This window comes from Mustela nigripes, chromosome 16, assembly GCF_022355385.1.
Source record: "Mustela nigripes isolate SB6536 chromosome 16, MUSNIG.SB6536, whole genome shotgun sequence".
NCBI classification, from domain to species: domain Eukaryota; kingdom Metazoa; phylum Chordata; class Mammalia; order Carnivora; family Mustelidae; genus Mustela; species Mustela nigripes.
The window spans coordinates 55,915,508-55,940,454 of record NC_081572.1 but is presented as its reverse complement, the minus strand read 5'-3'; the positions used below and the strand labels follow the sequence as shown (position 1 = coordinate 55,940,454).

Genomic DNA, 24,947 nt, shown 5'->3' with positions numbered 1-24,947 from the left:
ACTTTGCTAACAGTTTCTCGGAACAAAGGAGGAGGTAGCAGTGGAAGGAAACATTCTTTTAATTTTTTTTTTAATTTCATTTATTTATTTGAGAAAGAGAGTGCATGATTGCGCATGCATGGGGAGGAGGGGCAGAGGGGGAGGAGAGGCAGACTCACCGCTGAGCTTGGAGCCTGAAGTGGGGCTTGATCCCAGGACCCTGAGATCATGAACTGAGCTGAAGTCAGATGCCCAACCCACTGAGCCACCAGATTCCCCTGTTCTTTTAACTTTTTTGAAGACTACTTTCTTCCTTGAATATAAAAGGGAGCTTGGATAATTGGATGGAAAATTGCATAAAGTGATGGTAGAACAGCAGCCACTTAAATATCAATTTGTCAGGTATAAGGGAGGGGAGATGTCTGCCAGATGTGGGCCAAGTATTTTGTGCATAGGCTCAATTACTCTCCACCGTGATTTTAAGGGGCGCCTTCCAGGACGAGCCTCATTCCACAGATAAGGAGACAGAGATGGAGCCAAACTCAAAGAATTCCCCAAACCAGGCTGGTGTTCTAACCAGGATTCGAACTCTGCCATCTGGATCCTAACTGCGACAGTATGTTTCCTATTTCCTCCCATTTAGGTAAATTCCTCATTTTACTTTTTTATGCTTATCATTTTGTGGCTCTTTTTAAAAAAGATTTTATTTTTTTATTTGAGAGTGAGAGAGACAGAGTGTGAGCGAGCGAGCACGGGCAGGGGGAGGGACAGAGGGAAAAGCAGGCTCCCACTGAGCAGGGAGCCTGATGCGGAGCTCCATCCCAGGACCCTGAGATCATGACCTGAGCCAAAGGCAGATGCTTCACTGACTGAACCACCCAGGTGTCCCTCGTGGCTTGATTTTCCTCCTCCTCCTCCTTTTTTTTAGTAGTTTTTTGGTTGGCTTGTTTGTATGTTTTTTAGAAGGCTCTACACCCAATGTGGGGCTCAAACTCAGGACCCCAAGATAGAGTTGCGTGGGGGCGCCTGGGTGGCTCAGTGGGTTAAAGACTGCCTTTGGCTCGGGTCATGATCCCAGGGTCCTGGGATCGAGCCCCACATCGGGCTCTCTGCTCCTTGGAGAGCCTGCTTCCCCCTTTCTCTCTGCCTGCCTCTCTGCCTACTTGTGATCTCTGTCTGTCAAATAAATAAAAAATAAAATCTTAAAAAAAAAAAAAAAAAGAGCTGCGTGCTCCACGGACTGAGTCTTCCAGGCACCCTTCTATTTCCCCTTCTACTGATATCATAATACAAGACTTTTCCCATTAAAAAAAACCTCTTAATTTTTAAAAAGATTTTATTTAAATTCAAGTTGGTTAACATATAGTGTATTATTAGTTTCAAGGGTAGAATTTAGTGATGTGTCAGTTTTCTATAAACCCCTTGCTCGGTCCATCAAGCACACTCCTTCATGCCCATCACCCAGTTACTCCATTCCCATCTTAATTTTTTAATTAAAAAAAAAAAAGCACACAAGTGCAAAGTAGAGACTAATCTAAGGCAAACCCATGAACCCGTCACACAGCTTCAATAATTAGCAACCAATCTCGTCTCCTCTGTTCACTCCCCACTCCATTATCCAAAGCAAATTGCAGACAGCACGTTATTTTATCTGTAAATACTCCAGCATGCAATTTTAGTAATTTCTCTTTCTTTTTTTAACTGCAATCTCCTCAGGAAACCATGGCACTGTTGAGTAATGCTTACATCCTATGGAGAACTTCAATATTTGGTCACAGTGTTAAGAGTTCTTGGTTTCAGTCCCCCAATCCCTCATTGAAATGACCTCAGTAATTTCTTAATATTATCAGAATCCAGTCTGTGCTCAGATTTTCCTCATGTAAACATTACTGTAAATGCCCTCCTTGATTTGGTTCTGAGGACATGTCAGAAAGGATGGGTGCATGGTGGGAAGGTGTCAGAAAGCTTGAGCCAAGGGCGAGACAGCAAACAAACAAGAACGTGCCCCAACTTTCTGAAAGTTCAGTAGGAAGAAATATATCTGACTCCATCTCCTATTGTGCTGTCCAGTGTGGTGGGACTAGCCACAAATGGCTGTTTACATTTAAATTAATCAAAATACAATTTTAAAGTCAGTCCCCTGGTGGTCAGTGGCCATGCGTGGTTGGTGGCTACTATATTGGACAGGACAGACACAGGACATTTCCACCATCGAGGAAGGTTCTGTTGGACAGCTGGTCTACCAGAGTCAAAGAAGGGATGGTACTTACAAGGAGGCAACAGATTCTAGATAATTTTGTTTAAACCTGCATTTATAATTGTGGAAGGTCTTAGAAGAGGGCAGCATGCCCGCATGGGAAACTTGACCAACTTAACATTCAAGAGGAAGCTGGATACATGCCTCAGGTCTCACTGCTCATTTAACAGTTTTAATTGAACAATCTCCACTTTGCCTTGTGCCAACAAGAGGTTTGCTTTATTTTAAAACTTAACTTCCTTTTCTCAAAAAAAAAAAAAAAAAAGAAAAAGAAAAAAACCCACCCTACTCATGCTCAGCAGTGGAAAAACTGAAGTTAGCCCAATCTTATAAATATATCAGCTGTGTCCAGCCACTTCCAGTTTAAAATAGCTTCATTTCAAGGAAACCCTCTGGCACACTCAGGTTGGTATTTTCTATGGTAGTCCAGTGCTGAGCCCCTGCTCTGGGCTTTGGAAGAAGAGGAGAGCTTTATCCATTGGTGCTCCTTCCCTTCCTCCTTGAAGTGTTTTGTGTCTTCTCCAAGAGTCCCCTTGTGGGAAGTGAAGGAGGAGGACCTCTCCTTTCTCTTCCAGGCTGGGCTTCTCTGTTTGATCCATCCCTCAGTGTCTGGTGGTAGCTGTCCACTTGGGATCCCAGGTGGGATTCGGCTGTGATCCTGTTTCTGGTATAGGCAATGACCTTGACAGTGTGTCTATCCAAGGTCCTCGGCTGGGTGGATCTTCAAAGGCAGGCGGTCAAGCTTTCAGACCCCCAGCCACTCCAATCCGCAGCAGGAGTCTCCCTCTTTGGTCAGCTGGGCTGTATTTCCCAGGTCAGCCCACCATTACCCAGGATGGTGAGACCTTCTCATATGGGTCTTCTTGTATGAAATGCCAGGGATGAGGCATTGTCTTCTGTGTGCCTTCGTCAGTGACCCCGCAACTGTAGACACAAGTGAGATGCCAACTACCAGTTAATAACTTCAGGAAAAAAGGGTTACATGGGCCCATTCCATACTCTCTCTTCTACCTCACAGGCACCTCCTTTGGAGTCCTCCAGTTTGAGAAGATGGGTCAGGCATCCCCATATTGCATGGGATGGGGGCAATGGTTGAAGTCATTTCTCTTATCTCTTCCTGGTGGTAAAAGCTACTGACCCACTTTAAAAGGGCATATCAGTTATCTGTTGCTAAGGATCCAATAACCCCAAAACTTAGCATCTTAAAACAATAAATAAGGGGCCCCGGCTAGCTCGGTCAGAAGTGCCCGGGGCTCTTAATCTCGGGGTCATGAGTTCAAGTCTCACGTTGAGTGTAGAGATTACATAAATAAATAATTTTTTTTTTTAAAAAGCCCAATTCTTATCTCATATAGGTTCTGAGGATCTGGAAACCACATGTGGTCTAACTGGGTAGCTCTGGCTCAAGACCTTTAATATGGTCTCAGTTAGAATGTCAGCTGGGGTTGCTTCATCTGAAGGCTTGACTGGGGCAGCAAGAGCCACTCCCAAGATGGCAGCAATCACATGCCCCTTGGCCAGAGATTTTGATTTCTTGCTTCATGGGCCTCTCCAGAGGGCTGCTCACGATATGGGCACTGACTTTCCCCAGAACAATTCATCCAAAAGAGAGAGAATGACCAAGACGAAAGTGTCTTTTATAGCCTAATCTCAGAAGTGCTGTATTCTGTTGGTCTCACAGAATGACCCTCATATAGTGTTGGGAGGGGGGCTACCTAAGTGTGAGACTCTTGGGAGGCAGGGATTCTAGGGGTCGATGGAGACTGGCCACGATGATGAGGTTCATTGATTGTGAGGCTCTGGCTAGGACTCCAACTCTCTTTTAACTTAGCCCTTCAGTATTAAGCAAGTTGTTTTTGCCATGCATGAGCTTTTCTGGGAAAGATCCAGTCATGCTCTTTGCTGCAATTACCTTGTACAACTTATAAAATTAAAATTTATTATCATATGAGTAACATGTACTCTGTGTAGAAAAGGAAAAGACACACAGAGAATAAAAAATCAGATAAAAATCATCTCTTAGATCACTGTTCAAAAACAAACTCTGATGTTATGGTTTTATAGAATTGGTTTTCCATATGAATGTTTACTTTTACAGAATCTCCCCTGTTTGTTCGTGCTTTTGACGATCATTCTTAAAATATCTGTATGTGTCAGTGATTCTGCTTCTAAAAACTTACCTAAGGAAATATTCAAGTCCATGAGCAAGGAGTTAGTTTCAACCAGTTTAACCCAATATATTTATCCGATAATCTTAATGTGGTTTTATATTTGTTTGCATTTCAGATTTAGAAGTATTTCTTCATGGTTTCTGGTTCCAGAAGTTTTTATGCTCCTCTAAGCTTACTTAAGTTAATTTTTAAGTGGTGAGATTTTTTTTTAAGACTACTTTCTTTGCAGTATAATAAAAAAAGATAGAATTATGGCCATTCAGTGCCCTCTCCAATTATTATTTTTTTTCTTCATTTTTTGGTTTCTTTGTTCTTTTCCTCTGAAGTTTGAAAGAATTTTTCAAGCTGGTCCTGCCACACGAATATTCACCTGTTGTAATTTTAAAATTACCAAGCCTAGGTGGCTTAGTCGTTAAGCCTCTGCCTTCGGCTCAGGTCATGATCCCAGGGTCCTGGGACTGAGTCCTGCATGGGAGTCCCTGCTTAGCGGGAAGTCTGCTTCTCCCTCTGCCCCTCCCCCTATTCATGCTCTCTCTCTCCGACAAATAAATGATAAATAAATTAATCTTAAAAAATAATTAAAGCAATAAACAGTCTCTTAGAAGCACCCTCCCTCCATTAACCACTGTTCTGAAGTTTGGGCTTATAGTCTTGCAACAAACACGTGTATCTTTAGACAATGCATTGTTTAGTTAATGCAATTTTCCCCTTATGTAAATGCAGTCAATTTGTGTATGCTCTTCTAAGAATTGCTTCTGCCTCCTGCCCAACATTATGTTTGTGACATTCATCTCTGTTGGTGGATGTGGTTGCAATTAGTTTCTACTGTGCTGCAGTATTTCATTGTATGAACACACCACATCATACCGATTCCGCGTGTGGATGCTGAGACATTCCTGGGTTCTTGCAATTACAAGCAACACTGTTGTGAACATTCTAGCAGATGCCATCCAGGGCACATATGCAAGGCTTTCTCTAGAACATCCATACCCAAACTTGGCAGCACATTGGGGTCATGGGAGAATTTAAGAACTACTGAGATTTGGGGGCACCTGGGTGGCTGTTAAGTGTCTGCCTTTGGCTCAGACCATGATCCCAGGGTCCTGGGATCAAGCCTTGCATCAGGCTCCCTGCTCAGCGGGAAGCCTGCTTCTCCCTCTCCTGCTCCCCCTTCTTGTGTTCCCTCTCTTGCTGTCTCTCTCTGTCATATAAATAAATAAATAATCCTTTAAAAAAAGATTAAAAAAAAAAGAACTATTGAGATGTGGCTCACATCCCAAGACATTCTGATTTAACTGGTACAGTGTCTGATTTGGATCTGGATTTTATTTTATTTTATCTTCCAGATTTTATTTTTAAGTGATCACTACCCCCAATGTAGGGCTTGAACTCATAACCCCAAGATTGAGTGTCTCATGCTCTTCTGACTGAGCCAGCCAGACACCCCTGCTTTGGACATTTAAAAAATTTTTTAAATATATTTTTAAAAGATTTATTTATTTATTAGAGAGAGCAAGCATGCACACAAGCTGGGGGAGGGGCAGAGGGAGAGAATCTCAAGCAGACTCTGCACTGAGTATGGAGCCCAACTCGGGGCTTGATCTCAGGACCCTGAGATCATGACCTGAGCTGAAATTAAGAGTTGGTTGCTTAACTGACTGAGCCACCCAGGCGTGCCAAGACATCAGGATTTTAAGAAAGCAGGTTTGGCACCATTGCCTTAGTGCATATCTGCTTAAGAGTGGAATGCCCATGGAACTGGTAGGTCATAGATTAGGTGCATCTTCTGTCGTATCTGATATTGTTAAATTGTTTCTAATAAGGAATGTGTGAGAGTCTTAGTTGCTCCAGGGCCCTGCCAATATGTGGTATCCTCCAAGTCAATTTTTTTTTTTTTGTAATATCAATTCTACCATTTGTAGAATTGGGAGCTATGAATGTAATCTGCTTTTTAAAAATTTTATTTTTTAAGAGAGAGCGTGTGTGTGTGTAAGTGAGGGGCAGGCAGAGGAAGACAGAGAGAACGAGTCTTAAGCAGGCTCCACACCCAGTCTGGAGTCTGGTGCAGGGCTGAATCCTGCAACCCCAAGGTCATGACCTGAACCAAAACCAAGAGTCAGACCCTTAACCAGCTGAGCCACCCCTGCTTTTATTTATGGTTTCATTGCACTCCTCTTTTTATCACCCATTTATGGCTACTTTTATTTATCTCGGTCTGTTGCCTTTTCACTTGAGTCTGTTTTTTTCCTTTTGATTCTTTATGATTCTATATTTCCTAGAGGCCGTGTCTTCTTGTATCCGACAGTGGACGCAGAAAAAGTTTGCCTGCATCCTCCTGTTGTTCTGGCAATCGAGGGCTCTCTCAGTGGTTTGCTTTTCCGTAGGCCTCCAATCCCACATGTGCTTTTCTTTTATCCTTCTCTGCTTTTTCATGGACCCCCATGCTGCTTTTGTTCTCTTAATTTGCTTTTTTTGTTTTGCTTTTTTTAAAAAAAATTGCAGTATAGTTGACATCCAATATTACGTGAACTTCAGGGGTACAACACACTGAGTGGACAAGTCTGTATGTTACGCTGTTCTCCCATGTGTATCCCCTACCTGTTACCACATGACGCTGTTACAGAATCATTGACTATGTTCCTGATGCACATTTTATCCCTGTGACTTATTCATTGCATGACTGGAAGCCTGGAGCTCCTGCTCTGACCCCCATCCCTTCCGGCAACCACCAGTTTGGTCCCTGCACTTATGGGATTGCTTGTTTGTTTCTCTGATCTCTTAATTTTCTCTTGAACAAATATGATCTGATGTTTGTCCATTAGTAGAAGGCATATTGCCTGTATTCTCATAGGGGTCATGGTCCCATGTCCTTCCCAGCCGATAGCTGAAGCGAGACTTTGGAAGCACAGATCTTGGTCCACTTCTTTGATGAAAACAGACTCTTCATTGGGTCACCAATGAAGGTGATATCTTCCTCTTGCTCCCATCATAGGCTTTGGGGAGAAGATAGATTTCACTGATACAGCACCAAGTCTTCCTGATTTATGGTGGGGCAGAAGAAAAGTAAAATGCCAATGACCTTCTCAAAAAAAAAAAATGGTACTGATAATAGCATCCGTGGACTAACCACCCACAGAGGCCCTGGCATAATGACTGTCAGATTGCAAACATTTAGTAAGTGGGAGCTGCCATCATTATCGGTATTTCAGGAGTGTCATGAATCGTTATGTCTATGTTATTGACATGTAGCCTCATTACTGTTCATCATACTGGGATGTAAGTTGCCACAAAGGTAGAGGTTCATTTTGTTCATTTCTCTATCCTTACCAACTGGAAGAGTGCATGCCCCATGGGCGATGCTCAAGAAATATTTGTTGGATGAACGAGGTTTTGAGAATTTGGAGAGACTATTCTAGAACTTGTTCACCATGTACCAATTTTTTAAAAAGATTCTATTTATTTATTTGAGAGAGAGGGAGCATGAGAGGGGCAGGGGACAGAGAGAAGCAGACTCCCCACTAAGCAGAGAGTCTGATGTAGGGCCGATCTGCGGACCCTGGAATCATGATTTCAGCCAAAAGTAGACATTCAGCTGACTGAGCCATCCAGGCGCCCCACCCTGTGCCATTTTGAATCAGAAGTTGGCAGTGCTGTTCATAATAGCAAACAATTTGAATCAACCTATATGTCAAATAGCAGGGGTTAGTTGGGTGTGAACAGCACGTCATAGGCTGGAATGAGATGTCCTTTTTGCCAATAGTGCTGTGCAATCTCTTTGATGGGGGAAATGTTTACTTATACGGTTGGAATGAAAAAAAGGGAGTTACCAAATGGTATGTACAGTGTGATCTCAAATATAGATGGGTGTATATACAGAAAAACCGAAAGTCAGGTTTGATGATTCTTTGCATTCCAAGCCTAAAAGGAGTAGGCCCCTGGTGGGTCAGTCAGTAGACTCCTGAGACTCTTGACCTCAGGGTTGTGAGTTCGAGCCCCATGTTGGGTGTAGAGATGACTTAAAAATTTTTTTAATTAAAAAATTAAAAAAAAAAGTCCAAGAAGAATGTGTTTGACTGGCAGATCCCAGGTCATAGGTCTACAGGCTTGCTGTAGGAGCAGCTGGGAAAGTGGAGGTCAGCAATGATCCGCTCTGCTTTGTACTAGTGCTTACAAGAGTATGGGGTTCTCAAGATGGAGAGGTTCAGATGCTGACCCACTCAGAGGAATTACTGGTGTCTATGTCCTATCCCCATATCGGGGGGCAATCAAAGAAGCAAGAAGGGATAAGGTCGTTTTGTCAGAAGATGACAGACAGTAGCATTGCTTCATAATCGTTTTGCTCTGGACTTTGTCAGAACAAAGAAAAACGCACAACATTTTTAAAAAATTTATTTATTTAAGTAATCTCTACACGCCACACAGGGCTTGAACTCATGACCCTGAGATCAAGAGTCACATGCTCTTCCAACTGAGCCAGCCAGGCGCCCCACAACAAATTCTTTAAAAATGAATTGAATTAAAAAAGGAAAAGTGTTCGAAAAGAGTCTGTTTAATTCAGTTCAACAACTATTTTCAGTCTGATTAAAGATCTAAAAATTCTTTAAAACATTTAAAGAAAAAGGCAGAAGACGATCTTTTTTTATCATCGAGGCAGTGAGGGATTTTCAACATCAAATATGAAGAGCATAAACAAGAAAGGGGAACAACAACAACAAAAAACCCTGCTAGATTAGATTCTCTAAAATGTGAAACCTTTGTTATAAAAAAGCACCATAAATAAGGCAAAAAGACGAGTCAAATGTTGGGAGAAGATATTTGTGCCCATGTAACTAGCAAAAGATTCGTGTTTAGAATATTTAAAACAATTTCTACAGAGCAGGAGGAAAGAACAACAACAACCCAATAGAAAAACGGTCCCCAGAACATTGTTTTATTGGTTGCTGCGTGAAAATTACCCTCAAACAGCAGTTTAACACAATGAACATTTATTGCCTTACAGAAAGCTAGGAATTCAGGGGCGTCTCAGCTAGGTAGTTCGAGAAGACAAGATGTCTCGGAGGCTGGGCTCATCTGTATCTTACTCACTTCCGAATTTATCTACGAAGCTGTCTTCTGGAGACCTCGGTTCCTTGCCATGTGGGCCTCCCCAAAGGGTTCCTCACAGCATAGCAGTTGGCTTCTCCCAGGTGGAGTGATCCAAGGGAAAGGGAATAATCAAGATAGAAACTGCAGTGTCTTTCAGAACCTACTCTTGGAAGAGACATACCATTTCTTTTGCCATGCACCCCTAGTCTCGTAGACCAGCTCTGGCACAAGGCGGGAGAGGACCACACACGGGTGTGACCATGTGACAGATGATTGGGGCCATCTTGGAGGCTGGCTAGCACAGTTACAACTCATCTCCTAGAAGAAGAAACTCAAAACCACCAATACACCTAGGAAAGGATGCCCCAGGGCGCCTGGAGGGCTCAGTCTGTGAAGCATCTGCCTTCAGCTCAGGTCATGATCCCGGGGTTGTGGGCTCGAGCCCCTGTAAGGTTCCCTGCTCAGTGGGGAGACTGCTTCTCCCTCTCACTCTCCCTCTGTGATCTCTCTCTCTCTCAAATAAGTAAATAAAATATGTTTTAAAAATAAAAGTACAGAATGTAAGGGAATGACGTAGTCCTCCTTTTGGAGGTGGGAAGGGGATGAGAGTGGGCTTTTAATGCTGTTTGAGACATCCTATTTCCTCTAAAAAACACACACACACAAAGACATTTGAGACAAACGTGACTAACTACTAACATCTGTTTCATCTTGGTGGTGGGTACAGGGATGTGAGCCCACAACCCCGGGATCATGACCTGAGCTGAAGGCAGATGCTTCACAGACTGAGCCCTCCAGGCGCCCTGGGGCATCCTTTCCTAGGTGTATTGGTGGTTTTGAGTTTCTTCTTCTAGGAGATGAGTTGTAACTGTGCTAGCCAGCCTCCAAGATCTTAGTAGTATTCAACAACTGACAGCCTCTTGGTGTCGACCAGCTAGAACAGACACTGAATGTAAAATTGGTGCCCCATGTCAGGGTGCCAGCCATCCCATTAGTTGCTGGGCTATGGGTGGGCCCTTGAGAAAGACCCAAGGACATGTAAATTACCACCCGAGCCATTGGGTAAACTCATGGATAAGGATCTTGTGGGCTGAAGACATGCCTAGTAGATCACCAGGGGACCTGATTCCTGGCTATCTTCTTTTCAACAGGGTCAGCTGGGACTTGGATGAAAACAATAGAGACACTAAGTCAGATTTGCAGGTGATGCAAAATCAGAATGGATGAGGGATGCCTGAGTGGCTCAGTGGGTTAAGCCACTGCCTTCGGCTCAAGTCATGATCCCGGCATCCTGGGATCAAGTCCCACTTCGGGCTCCTTACTTAGTGGGGAGCCTGCTTCTCTCTCTGCCTCTGCCTCCCACTCTGCCTGCTTGTGCTCGCTCTCTCTGACAAATACATAAATAAATAAAATATATTTTTTAAGATTTTATTTTTTTATTTGACAGACAGAGATCACAAGTAGGCAGAGAGAAAGGCAGAGAGAGAGAGAGAGAGAGAGGAGAAAGCAGGCTCCCCGAGAAGCAGAGAGCCCGATGTGGGACTCGATCCCAGGATGCCAGGACCATGACCCGAGCCAAAGGCAGAGGCCTTAACCCACTGAGCCACCCAGGCACCCATAAATAAATAAAATCTAAAAAAAAAAAAAAAGAATAGATGAATATTCCCACACTTGACTAAATCTCAAGACTCTTTGATCTCACACATGACTCTCAAGAGGTAAGACTGAATCTCTCATGTAATAATGATCTCAACAGGTGGGAGAGAGACACTAGAGTCAATTAAATACAATTAAAGGAGAATAAATACAAGTATTTCATTTAGCTTAAAATCAATTACGACTTATAGACACTCAGCTCAACAGGTGGGCTCTCATGTGAAAATTCCAGGAGTCTTTTATTTTTTTTTTTTGGAAGATTTTATTTGTTTGACAGATAGAGAGATCACAAGTAGGCAGAAAGGCAGGCGGGGGGTGGGCGGTGCAGCAGGCTTCCCGCTGAGCAGAGAGCCTGATGCAGGGCTCAATCCCAGGACTGGGAGATCATGACCTGAGCCGAAGGCAGAGGCTTAACCCACTGAGCCACCCAGGTGCCCCAATTCCAGGAGTCTTAAAGCCTTTTATAATCTGTGGATGGGAGTATATATTGGTTTCCGGAGGGTAATTTGGTGATAGATAATTAAAAGCCTTGCAAGAAACACATATCTTTTCAATTAGCAATTTGACCTCTAGAAATTAAAAAAAAATATGTAATTTATTTATTTATTTGAGAGAGAGTGCACATGGGCAGGGGGAGGGGGAGAGGGAGAGAGAGAACCACAAGCAGACTCTAAACCAAATGCGGAACCTGATGTGGGACTCAGTTTGAGGATCTGGAGGTCATGACCTGAGCCAAAACCAAGAGTAGGATGCTTAACTGACTGAGCCACCCACGGTGTCCCCCAACCTCCTAGAATTTTTAAGAAATCCACTGTTATGCTAAGTCAGACAGAGAAACACAAATACTGTATGATTATCACTTATATGCAGAATCTAAAACAGCCAGGCTCAGAGTCGTGGTTCCCAGGTGCTGCGGGGTGGGGGAGGTGGGGAGATACGGGTCAAAAGGTACAAACTTCTGGTTGTAGGATTAACAAGTTCTGGAGCTGTAATGTACAGCCAAGTGATTATAGCTAAAAATATTCTATTGCGTACTTCAAAGTTGCTAAGAGTAGATTTTAAATGTTCTCACTACAAAAAAGACATGGTAATTCTGTGATGGGTTGGCGGTGTTGGCGCATGCTACGGTGGCAATCATTTTGCAATATAGAAACGTATCAAATCAACACCTTGAACTTAGACAATATTAAATGTCAATTATAGCTCAATAACGCTGGGGAAAATAGAGAAGCATACAAAGTTGGAGGTATATGAATGTTAATCCAAGCATTGTTTGCAATTGCCAAATGAAACGCAACTGTCAAGAACCTATCCAGAGGGGACTAGCTAAATATGTAACATATAGTGGAACAGTGCTTGGCCAATAGAAAATACACCATAATAAGCCTAGGGAATAGTCTGGAAGATTTTGCAAGAATGTATTTATAGAGATTATCACGAGGTAGGGGGTTGTGAGAGCTTTTGAGATTTATCTTTTGTGTATTTGTGTTTTATAACTTCTGAAGGTTTTGTGTGGCAAAGGTTTTGTGAGTTTTAAAAAGTAGCTTTAGCTGACAGTACACCTAAGATAATCCAACAGTGTAATGTTGCTACTAAAAAAAAGTGGTCCTTTATGTAATTAGGGAAGAGACCGGGGGAAACAATGATCCTATTATAATTTTCATGTTCTCGTGTCAGGGGTCACGTTTTAAGGGCTCTGAGGAGTGGTACCAGGATGTGGACAACGTTGGAAATTATGTCCTAACTCATTGGTGAGAGATTGGGGCTACTTATCCCAGGGAATAAACAACTGAGGCCAAGTATCTTAGCCTCAAACAGTTGAATGTGCATCATATGGAGAACATTGGCCCAAAGTCGCTCCAGAAAACAGGAAACAGTTGTTTCAGAAAACAGAAACAGGGTAGAAGTTACAAAGGGCAGAGAGCTGAGCTTGCTAAAGGGAGCAACTTTCTAATGATTAGGGATTGTTACTATTGCCATAATGAGTTGAATCCGCCAGGGTTCCTTGGTTGCAAACAGTAGAAACAGACTCTAGCTAACGATATGCAAGAAACAAATTATTGGAAGATTTGGAGTATCTCATTGCGAAGAGCCTGGGGAAACAGCCCTGGAAAAATGAAAGAATATTCTGAGTCATATGTAGGGTGTTTTGCAGAAACCATTAGCAATTTTCATCCAAGAATATTAAGGATATACTTAAAACTCCCCAGTGTCGTCCTTGCCATCTGACTCGGTTCCACTACCATGAATTAAAGAAAACGTTTGTTTTCTTACAAAAGTAAGAAATACTTTTGTATTTTGTTACAGATATTTTGTAGATATTTTGTTACACTCTACCTCTTCTGGATTCTTATGAAGTCCATCCGTTTTTGACATCCCAAAGAGCCTTATCACGTAAATGGATATTTCTGTTTCTTAGTTCCCCAGATTCTGTTCCTAAGCATTCACAGATGTCCCCTAGAGTCACGTTTTAGGGGTTTGGTGAACAAGTTCAATTTCATGTTTGCCCTCAAAACTCCTTTCGTTTTAAAAACTGTGGGCAGCTCTCCACCCCAGGTCTGTTAGCCTGTGGAATGATCTCCGCTGGGATAAACGGTTAGGGAAAGGAGAGACTCCGTGTCTACTTCCCATGGGAATGGCTTTCCTGCCACCCGTCAGAGCATCATGGAGCTAGAAGAACACTTGAGTGGAAGGAAAGATGTGGAGAATAAGGAGCCAAAAGGAGAAAGGAATCAGTTCTAAATGCCTACTCCATGCCAGGAATCCTCCTGGGCACTTGTGTAGGCAGAGTCCTTAACATAAGCACAGAAATGGACTGAAGCAGATTAAAGCAGGAAAAAAAAAAAACCCCACAACAACATCATTTTGAGGCTATTGGGTAGTGCACAGAATTCTCAGAAAGATTAGATAACCAGACAGAGCAAATGGGAATAAATGGGGCTTTGCAGTCAGAGAATAACAGAAAGCTTGCCACAGAATGGGTTCAGTTCTTAAAAAAAAGAAGAAGAAGAAGAAAAGAAAAAGGCTGTGCCAGCACCTTTATTTATGTGTTTTTTAAAATATTTTGTTTATTTATTAGGAAAGAGAGTGAGAGAAAGCAGGGGAGTTCCAATATATGTTATATATTTTGTTCTAATATATGTTCCAATGTATGTTATATATTTATATATAACATATAATATATATATATAATATATATGTATAATACACATATATGCTATGTATAATATATATATATAACATATAATATATGTTCCAATATAGGTTATATATTTAGCTAGTCCCCTCTGGACAGGTTCTTGACAGTTGTGTTTCGTTTGGCAAATTCCACACTGAGTGCAGAGCCCAACGCGGGGCTCGATTCCAGGACCCTGAGATCATGACTTGAGCCAAAACCAACAGTCGGATGCTTAACCGACCGAACCCCTGTGCCTGTACCTTTAAAGTCCAGAGCTTGCAATGCTGACCCCTCTGGGCGGGACACCCGACACTGAGGCTGCGACTATTGTCCCTTGCTCATGGCTGTCACGCCCAGCCCCACGTTGGTACTTTCTCCCAGCTTCAGCTCCTCTCTCTACCCTCGCTTAAAGCCTAGGAGCATGAGCATCTGATTAACTGAGTGTACGTCACCAACCCAAACCCACCAGAGTTCCACATCAGCTCTTGATATATGTTTCTAATCCAATTGTCTTAGCAACCCCATGAGAGGGTATTTCCACCATCTTTAAACAAATCTTTGGGCAAATGGAGGTTCTGAGAGAACAGTTATCGGACTGAGGTCAGGCAGTGAGTGAGCAACCTAACTAGGGTTAGAACCCTGGTCTCCCTCCTTATCTGTTATACCATGATATCTCTTATACACCAGGCATTGCACTGAGCCCCAGACACAACAATTATATGAGCTGGGCACTATTATACCCATTTCACAGATAAGGAGGTGGAGGGTCACTCAAGGTTCTCAATTCGTAAGTGACGGGAGGCTTGGCGTGACATCAGAGTCTGTCCTTGAACCACACTCCACGGTGCTGACTCTTGGAGAACGAGAGAAGCTGGATGCATCCTCTTTCTCAGGCTTTCAAGTCTTTGTCAGGCAGACCTGGGGGCACGCCATGTGAACTCCCCAGACACCCATCTCAGCCAATAGTGTACTAATCCCTCCATCACCTAAGGTTGGAAGCTTGGAGCATTCTCAGATCCTAGCTTCTCATTCCCCATAGGATGAGTTGGTAACTTCTTTTTCACATGCAAAACGTGTCTTCAATTTCTTCTCCTCCTTCCTGCCCACAGCCGCATCTCTGGTCCAGGTCTGATTACTTTATTCCAGTGATTTTTTAAAAAATGTTTTTAAGAGAGAGTGAGAGTCTGAGCAAGTGTGAGAAGGAGGAGAGAGAGAGAGAGAAAGAGAGAGAGAGAGACTCTTAAGCAGGTTCCTTGCCCAATGCAGAGCCCAACATGGGGCTCCATCTTACAGCCCTGAGATCATGACATGAGCCAACATCAAGATTCAGATGCTTAGCCGAGGGACGCCACACAGGCACCCCGATACCAGTAATCTTGCACTGTCTTGTCCATTGGTCTCCCTGTCATCACACTTCCCTGGAGCTCATCTGCTTAAAGCCTAGGAGCATGAGAGGAGAGCAGGCAGCCAGTGGTGGACATCTCCACTCAGATGCCAGATCCAAACCAGCCATGGCAAATGCTGCTATCTTCTGAAAGGGCTGTGTGACCCACAGCCTGGGGAGCGTATCTGCTGGGTGCTGGGGGGGTGTGCTTCGGGATTTGGCTGTTTCTGAATGTATTTCTGGCCATTTTGCCATTTTGCAAAGCACCTCAAGAATAAAGCAATAACTAGTGTTAGCTCAGTGGAAAGGCAGAAAGACCAGGGGTCTTTCGGGGATTGAGCACTCCATGCCTGCAGCCTGCATTCCTCTGAATTTCCAGTTAAGTGAGATAATGAATCTCCTTGTTGCTTCCGCTGCTTTTAGTTGGGTCTTTGTTACTTGTAGCCGAAAGCATGCCGTTGACAGTACAATCTACTGATTCCCCTCCTCTGTGGCTTTGTACCTTTGCCATCAAGTCTGCACTCCTTACCTGGATTCCATGATGTGTGAAGCCTCTGCCCCTGGGTCTCAGACTCTCCCAACCTCTTTCCTAGGCCCTCAGCTTGCAATTATACAAACTCACCTCCTCTTTCCCCAAAACATGCTGCACGTCTATGCTGTTTCTTTTCTAGAATGTTCTTTTGTCTCTTTCTCCATCTTCTTTTCATCTTTCAGGATCAGCTCAGGCAGAATTACAGAGTCCGTTAAGTGTCTCTGGGCACGTGGAGTCTGTGTTTCTGGTGCTTTCTGCCTCCCCACGCTCAATCACAGGCACTTACATTCCTGCCCCTCTGCTAAAACATGAGCTCCTTAAAGACAAAGGTTATAGTTCACCAAGGGTTTTAGTGAACCTATAGTTCATCCACCTTTTTCCTCTGGTATCTTGTGCAGGCAATGATTCTATACTGTAGTCATGAAATATTTTATTTACAAAGTTAATTTATCTGAGAAAGAGAGAGAGGGAGCACACATGCATGGGGGCGTTAGGAGCAGAGGTGGGGGTCGGTGGAGAGCACATGCAAATGAGGGGAGGGGCGAGGAGCATGGGGCCCAACTCCAGGCTTGATCTCATGACCCTGAGACCATGACCTGAGCCAAAATCAAGAGTCGGAGGCTTAAAAAACTGAGCCCCCCCCCCCAGGCGCCCCTGTACTAGCGGAATTTTTACTGCAAAGTCTTTGTTCGTTCAGATTGTAGATAACTTAGCATATGGCTATTAAGGATTATTTATTTTCATTAAAAAGTAGAGCAACATTATCAATAATAATTTCTTCAGGATTTTGCAGTTTAAATGATGTTAATGTGTGGTATCCCAGCTAATCCACACGTATTGCTAGGACACCGATACTACCTGCACTTCAGAGATGAGGAAACTGCACGCCCCACTGAAGTGTATTTGTGGAGTGCCTACAATTTGCATAACGTTATATAAAAGTCAGGCTGTGGAGGGAGGTTGCCAAGAGGTAAAAACCACAGTCTCTCTCTTCACAGAGCTTGCAATGTACTTGGGGAGGTAAGAAACAATGAAGCATATTTCTGTTGCAAGAGAGGAGAGCAGGGATGCCTGGGTGGCTCAGTGGGTTAAGTCTCTGCCTTTGGCTCAGATCACGGTCTCAGAGTCCTGGGATCGAGCCCCGCATCGGGCTCTCTGCTCGACGGGAAGCCTGCTTCCCCCTCTCTCTCTGCCTGCTTCTCTGCCTACTTGTGATCTCTCTCTCTGTCAAATAAATAAATAAAATCTTTAAAAAAAGAGAGACAAGAGCAATGCAGCACAATAGTGAAGGGATGTTGATGGCAGTAATTTATGACATAGAAAAAGAGGAGTACGAAACAGAAGTGTTGTAAGATTAAGATGGAAGATAACACCGTGGGCTGGCAGTGGGTGTCCGTGAGTGATCTTCCAAAGAAGAACTGAACCAGGGGCACTTGGCTGGCTCAGTTGGTAGAGCACACGACTCGTGATCTCGGGGTCATGGGTTTGAGCCCCAAATTGGAGGTAGAGATTACTTAAAAAAAAAAAAAAAGAATTAAACCTGAATTTTAAGGAACAATGGGATTATTATCAAATGGAAAAAGGGGAAAGACATTCCCTTTGGAAAGTGAAGGCTTAGCACCGTGCAAAGAAGAGAGGATAGAGAAAGTCCCAAGGAAATGAATTAGTGTTTGGATGGATGGATGGATGGATGGATGGAAGATAGATAGATAGACAGACAGATAGTTAAGACAGGTGGGTGAGTGGGTAGTTAAATGAATAGAGAATAGAGAGATAAATCCACGGATATTTGAGGCTGGACTCATTTAACTATCTTCCAACCCAGAAACATGATACGGAGTTAGTTGTATCCTTTTTGCCAAGCAACTTCGCTTTCCTTGTCCCGCTGAAAGAAAGGACTTGCGGATATCCAAAGTCACACCGAATGAAGACATTTGAATGTGCTCAGGACTGCAAGGAGGCATGCCTGCGGTTAGGATGTAATCAGGCCAGTGTGGGTGTGTTTTCTCACAAACACGTGTGCAGAGACACACATAAAACTTTGGGGTTTTCCTTTTCCTTTTCACTGTGTCACGCCAAGCTTTTGTTTTGACTGGATTGTCCCTTTCCGATTTCCCATGTATGGGAGCCCAAAGCCTCACGAATTGGCATAAATGAGATACTGGGACCCACAATGATGATGGTAGTAAGTGTTTACATAACTTGGGCAAAGGATACAATTTAGCTGGTTGGGGGAAAAGGATATTCCTCATGGGGAAGTGGTTTTGGCTCTTCAGTCCCATCCTTATTTTTGGACAGAATCCTGTCCTAGATTCATGGGCTTGAGTGATCGGCAAGAGGTGGGAGTTGTCCCCGCCTCTCGCTTTTAATCCCTAACAATGGATGAAGCCATATTATTGGCAGAAGAGTCTGATTTCTTCCTAGTCCACAATGGAATCCATCATCTAGGTTCCTGGGACTAACTTTCTGGTTGGGCCACAGAAGTGGGGGCCATGTGTCAAACACAGTGCTTTTCCCTCCAGCACAGGGACCTTTACAGTCTAGGATTTTTCCTGTGGTGGACCTAGCTCTGTCTACCCCACTGTTTGAACTCAGCTTAAAATGTGACATTGCTCTGGGGCGCCTGGGTGGTGCAGTTGGTGGAACAGCTGACTCTTGATTTCGGTTCAGGTCATGATCTCAGGGTCCTGGCATTAAGCCTCATGCTGGGCTCTCTGCTCAGCAGGGAGTCTGCTTCTCCCTCTATCCCTCCCCTCCCCCCTCCCCTGCTCATGCTCTCTCTCTCTCTCTCAAATAAATGAATAAGATCTTTTTTTTTTTTTTTTTTTTGGGTCTCTTTTTTTTTTTTTTTAATCCGACAGACAGAGATCACAAGTAGGCAGAGAGGCAGGCAGAGAGAGAGAGAGGAGGAAGCAGGCTCCCTGCTGAGCAGAGAGCCCGATGTGGGGCTCGATCCCAGGACCCTGAGATCATGACCTGAGCCGAAGGCAGCGGCTTAACCCACTGAGCCACCCAGGCGCCCCGAAATAAATAAGATCTTTTAAAAATGTGTCATTTTTCTCTATTTTCAAATATTTCACAGCCTAAAATGCCTTGAGTAACCTTCCGTCCCATATCTTGTGGTTTCTTTGTGAAGGTTTTTCTGGAAGACACTGGAGTTTGCCTATGCAAGCCATTCCTGCCCCCGCCCCTTCCCCTGCTGCCTCCAACTTTGGAAGCTAGAAATCCAAATACCGAATTCCCCCATCTTCCTTCAGTTAGACATGGACGTGTGACCTGGTTTGGGCTGATGATAAGAGGAGGGTGTCCTCCTGGGGCTCCTGGGAGAATTTGTCTTCCTTATAGAAGGGATAAGTCGAGAGCTCACTGTCCTTGTCTTTCCCTCCTTTATCTACCATGGATGCAGAAATGAGGTCTAGAGCTAAGACAGCTATCCTGGGATCATGATGCTACAAGCATGTGGAAGAAAAGCCGACACACTAAGAATAGAATAATTAAAAGGGGCACCAGGTGGCTCAGTTGGTAAAGCTCCTGCCTTCGGCTCAGGTCATGATCCCAGAGTCCTGGGATGGAGTCCTGCATCGGGTTCCTTACTCAGTAGGGAGCCTGCTTCTCCCTCTGCCTGCCATTCCCCCTGCCTGTGCTCTCTCTCTGACAAATAAATAAATAAAATCTTTAATTTAAAAAAGAACAGGCGAATAAAAAGATACAGAGAGCTAGAGTGGCACAGTTGAGCTTTCAGACAGAATTAGACCACTTTCAATCAATGTCCACATCCTTTAGATCTTTGCTGAGTTGTCTGATACCTGCAGCCGGACACAGTCCCAATGAATGGTCTGCCCAAGCTTGGCGAGAGAATGGTGGTGAGGAACAAGAAGGTGGGATTGTGGATCCCAGAGACTGACCTTGGAAAACACTAGGGGGTGGGAAGCCAGAAACATGGGGAATGGTTGATGAATTTCTTTCTTTTTAAGAATATTTTATTTATTTGTTTGAGAGAGTGAGAGAAGAAAAGCAGAGGGAGGGGCAGAAGCAGAGGGAGAAGCAGAAGTCTGCTAAGCAGGGAGCCCAACGTGGGGCTTGATCCCCAGACCCCGGGATCATGACCTGAGCCACCTGAGCACCCTGGTAGAAGGATTCTTCTGACCGTCTTCCTATTTGAGTGTCCCTAATTTCTGCGACTTCAAGTACCTTTTCAATGAAGTTGTAATGCATTAAATCCCTTTATAGGAAATCTAAGATACTCTTGTGGTAAATGCCATCTGTGCCCTCCATCAGAAGCAAGTTAAAATTGATCCTCTCCTTGAATCAAGTTGCACAAGGGTATGGATTTCTGGCTGTTTTCCTCAGCGTTTCATTCTCAAGTTCCTGAGCAGTGCCTTGCACATAGTAGGTGCTCATTAAATAGTTGTCGAATGAACAAATTATTGAGACTTTGCCTTAAGAGGCTGTTGTTAGCTTGAAAGCAGAAGGTTTAGCAAATTAAAGATGATGAGGTTTAGGGGGGCCCCTGGGTGGCTCAGTCGGTTGTGTCTGACTCTTGATTTCAGCTCAGGTTGTTATCTCAGGGTTGTGAGATTGAGCCCTGCATCCCGCTCTATGCTAAGCACAGAGCCTGTTAAAAGTTTCTCTCTCCCGGGGGTGCCTGGGTGGCTCAGTGGGTTAAAACCTCTGCTTTCGGCTCAGGTCATGATCCTGGGGTCCTGGGATCGAGCCCTGCATCGGACTCTCTGCTCAGCAGGGAGTCTGCTTCCTCCTCTCTCTCTGCCTGCCTCTCTGCCTACTTGTGATCTCTGTCTGTGAAATAAACTAGAAAAAAAAAAAGTTTCTCTCTCCCTCCCCACCTCAAGCTCTCTCTCTCTCAAATAAATAAATAAATCTTTAAAAAAAAAAAAACCATGAAAGTATGAGGTTTGTGATCTGATCATATGGTTCAATTGTAGATCTCATGTTCCTTCCTTTAAGGCCTTTTAAATTATACTCTTGAAGTCCGTCCTGTCCACAGAGACCCTAAAACTAGTTGAAAAGGCACGGGTTATGGAGAATGGTATCAGAAGAAGTGACCACTCCCTGTGACCTTCCAGGAAAATTCTACTGGACTTTGAGATGAGTCCAAAACAAGGAAAGCCTAGCATAGGGATATTTTTTTAGGACGGAATTCTGCATAGTCGATGTGGGAAGCCTCTTTCATTTTGTTTAATTGTACACTAACTATAATGTGCTCAGTCTTCAACACGCTGGTCCAAAACTACCCTCCCTCCTCACACCTTACTCACATGCCCTGCCTTGTATCTGACCTTCTCCTAGTCAACCCTCAAGACCCAGAGTGGCCTTTCCCACCACACATAGGGATAGTTGCTCTCATCCCAGGCATCCTACAGCCCCTTGTTCCTGCCTCCCTGGCAGCATCTTGTCCAGCTGTCCCACATGCTGGAATTATGTCCTTCTCATCTTTTTGCCTCTAGTACATAATGACGGTTGTTGCCAACATTTCCCAAAACTCGTTTCATGCCAGATCCAGTTCTAGCTGTTTTATGCATATTGACTCATTTACTTTTCCCAATAACCCCGAGGTAGATACTACTGATAATCCCATTTTATAGATGGGGAAATTAAGGCACAGGGAGCGTCATGTCTTGCCTGCAGGTCATTGGGCCGGTGGGTAGCAGAGCAGAATTCATAATGCTTCTCTCTTAGCCATTCCGTTATGCTTCCTCTCGTGAAGGCTGCATGTTGGGGTATGACTTGAGTCGTTAAGGATGACTTGGGTAGCTCATTTAGCGAACCGTCGCTACTGGGTGTTGGCTCTGTCCTAGGTACCAGGGATGGAGTCCAGAACATGGCGGGAAGCCTACTGTCCTCTTGGGGTTGACATTCTGGTCCCAGCGAGAGGAAAGCCAACAGAGAGGTGAAAAAAAAAAATGGATGGACCCACAGTTACGGAAATTGGGCAGGCCTGCTGCAACTTTCCCGGGCCGAGGATGGGAAGGGGCCCTTCCCCACCACAGGGCGCTACTACCAAAATTCTACAGACAAGGCAGCCTGAAGATGAAGGAATCACTGCAGGAGACTTCACAAAACCCACTGGGCAGAGATCAGTCGGAACCATGAAAGGGAGGACGAAAGAGGGGAGAGCAAAGCAGAAAAGAGCGACGGGGGTCTGAGGAGCACGTGTCCGTGCCGCACAGAGAGAATAGATGGTTAAAGAGCAGCCTGGGAACACTGGCAGGGCGGGAAGCGGAGCCCACGGTAATGAAAGGGATTCTCACGAGCGCCTGGAAATAAGCTGGTGGTGATTGTACGGGGTGAGCTCAAAAAGGCTTTGTTCTTCTGTCGAATAAGGAAAGCCATTGTGGGGCCCAGGAAATAAGGAGCTTGTGTGTGTGTGTGTGTGTGTGTGTGTGTGTGCGTGTGTGTGAGAGAGAGAGAGAGAGGGGGGGAGGGAGAGAAAAGGGGGGGACGTTCCCTACCCCAAATGCAGAACGATCGTCACTAGCAATTCTGTACTGTGTACATAGCCAATGGGTAGGGCTGGAACTGCCCCCATGGGGTGTCCCCGATAAAGCCAGGCTTTGGGAGGTTGGGATGTGGTGTGTCTTACTCACGGAACATGAGTTTCTGTGAACCAGGATGACCCTCTCAGATCACCAGGAGGGCATCGCACCCTGCTTTGGGGTCCCAGCGCCCACCAGCCAGGGGGCCAGGGGACAGGGAGAAGCAGGGACTTAGTGCCCCTAGGGACCTCCAGGTGAGGCAGAGAACCAGGGAACGGGGAGCACGGTGGCCCGGAGAGTGCCCTTTGTGACCCCAGATGCAGGGTCCTATTGTCTGGCTCAAGGGAAGACTAGAGAGTGACAGGGGCTGCACAGAACAGCAGCTGGAGTCTTCCACCTTCCTGGCCCTCTCCTGCTGCTGGGGGACAGTGTGAGGCAGCACTGTAGAGTGTGGGTTCGAGAGTCACCCCCATGGCCAAATCCAGGCTCTCTTGCTTTCTACAGGGTGGCTTTGGGCAAACTCTAACTTCTGTTTCTGCCAATACAAAGTGGACACAGGAAGAAGCCCCCTCGTGGTGGTCTAGGGGGAGGAAAAAGCTGAGAAGAACTTTATGGAGAACATAAAAAAGTATGTAGAGTATAGTCAGCTCTCAATAAACATAAGTAATAGTTCTTACTCATATCACCCTTGGGGTTGTCTGGCACCAGGAGGGCACACACTCCTTGGGATACACAATTTCCTTTCTTTCGGTAGTTTCAAGAACAACCAAAGTTTTTCAGGACAAAATGAAGTCTCAGGACAAACCTTACAGTGAAGTCCCAGACCCCTCAGTTGCTGTTTCCTCCCTCCTCAGTTTTGGGAAGTGCTAAGTGGGTCTCCAAGGTGGGGGGGGGGTGTCACCCTGGGCTCATAATTCCCAGGACGGATGGCTGCAAACAAGCAAGCCCAATTTGTCACCTATTCTCCAAAAGTTCCAACCGCCCAGGTGGTAGGTTGTCATGGTGGAGGGGGACATTGGAACAGTCCCTGCCCCCCACACCCCACCCCCATGACTCAGTGCTGCCTAGACTCTGCCCAGCCAGGACATCTGTCCTCTGTCTGCTCACTGCTGAGTTTCTCCCTTGGCTCTAAGAGGAGGTGGGCATTGGGGAGCCGGAGGGGTGATTTGCATCACATTTGGAAACAGAATTTTGGCAGCTCTTGTTAGGTGCCAAGGGTTTTGTGAAGGGCACTCACGCCAAAGAGGAAAAAACAAAAGGAAATATTCTGGGAATTCCCAGTTAGTTCTTGGCACTGGTGGGAATCTTAATGCTCTAGGAAGCCTCTCTGTGTATCCCCATCTCCTCTCCCAACAACCCGCCCCCTTCCTCCTCACACTTTCCAGCTTTTGTGAATGGCTGCAGCTAATTTGAGCCTGAAACATGCTCCCAGAGGTTCCAGTGGTTCCCTTGGGTCCCGTCCTCCCAGGAGACTATGTGTGTAGAGTAGGTGAGCTGCGAGGGGGAGCTCATGCCCTGTCTGAACCTCTCTGCAGTGTGCTGGCAGGTAGAGCCCTTGCGGACCAGGGAGCCCACTGGGGACCTTGTTCTTACTAGTGTTCCTTGGCTTTGCTGCTGCTTCCTAACAATGCTAAATGGGGCTGGAAGGGCAGCTACCTCTCTTAAGTGTTGGGAGAATAGAATGACTATTATTTACCCAAAACGGCTTAGGGACCGTGCCTGGTCCATATAAGCACTCAGTAAATGTCAACTATTTTCTGGAGCACATTATTTGCTCAAAGTAAACGACTTTTGGGCCGGCTGGGTGGCTCAGTGGGTTAAGCACCTGCCTTCGGCTCAGGTCATGATCTCAGGGTCCTGGGATCCATGCATGAGTCAGGCTCCCTGCTTGGTCGGGAGCCTGCTTCCCCTTCTCCCTGGCTCCGCTTGTGCTCTCTCACTATCTTTCTCTCTCTCTTTCAAAACAAATAAATAAAATCTTACGGAAAAAAAAAAAAGAATTCTTTAGTTATTCTAGATCTTACACATTTCCTTATAAAATTTAGAATCAACTTGTTAATTTCTACCAAGTAGGGCTGGGGTGGAGAGAGAGAGGGAGAGAAAGGAAAATGTATGGAGAGGATTCAGGAAGAAATGTAAAAGGCTGTAGTCATTTTTAGTTTGGATTGTGCCGAATCTCTAAATTAATTTGGGAGGAGCTGATACCTTTAT

At 44.8% G+C, this 24,947-nt stretch overlaps 1 non-coding gene across 1 annotated transcript; it reads right to left on the bottom strand.

The window, feature by feature from the left end:
* Positions 1 to 1,679: 1,679 nt before the first annotated feature.
* LOC132004620 (small nucleolar RNA SNORA25) lies at positions 1,680 to 1,806 on the bottom strand. The gene has a single exon (XR_009400574.1). It is a non-coding gene; the product is annotated as a small nucleolar RNA SNORA25 (small nucleolar RNA).
* Positions 1,807 to 24,947: the final 23,141 nt, after the last annotated feature.